Here is a 354-nt window from a genome sequence, read left to right on the forward strand (position 1 = left end):
GGAGCACCGTGCCGGAAGCCGAGGGGGCCCCGAGATGCAGAACAGGGACACGGACGAGGGCCAAGGCTGAGGGCAGCTGGCAGCAGGGTGGAGCGGCCAGGTGGAGGGAGCAGGCCTGACGTGGCTGACACCAAGATGTCGGGAGAGGATCCCTAGCTACATCCCTGCTTTCCACTTCAGACCTTTCCAGCCCTTTCTCTCCTGAGAAGTTTCCCACCTGAGTGCCCTTCCAGCTCCCACATCGTCGGCACAGCTTCCCGTGCCCACCCGCTCGCTCCAGCACAGCCCACAGTGCCCAGCCGACACGTTCCACCAGCCCCAGCGATGGGGATCGCCACGGCTGGGCTGGTGCAG

At 65.8% G+C, this 354-nt stretch overlaps 1 protein-coding gene across 1 annotated transcript in view; it reads right to left on the reverse strand.

Annotated features, from left to right (window-relative positions):
• Positions 1-354, reverse strand: part of LOC103812181 (ephrin type-A receptor 8-like) — a 45,737-nt gene that overhangs the window by 45,005 nt on the left and 378 nt on the right. The gene's annotated exons all lie outside the window — the stretch shown is intronic.

This window comes from Acanthisitta chloris, unplaced genomic scaffold, assembly GCF_000695815.1.
Source record: "Acanthisitta chloris isolate BGI_N310 unplaced genomic scaffold, ASM69581v1 scaffold4162, whole genome shotgun sequence".
NCBI lineage: Eukaryota > Metazoa > Chordata > Aves > Passeriformes > Acanthisittidae > Acanthisitta > Acanthisitta chloris.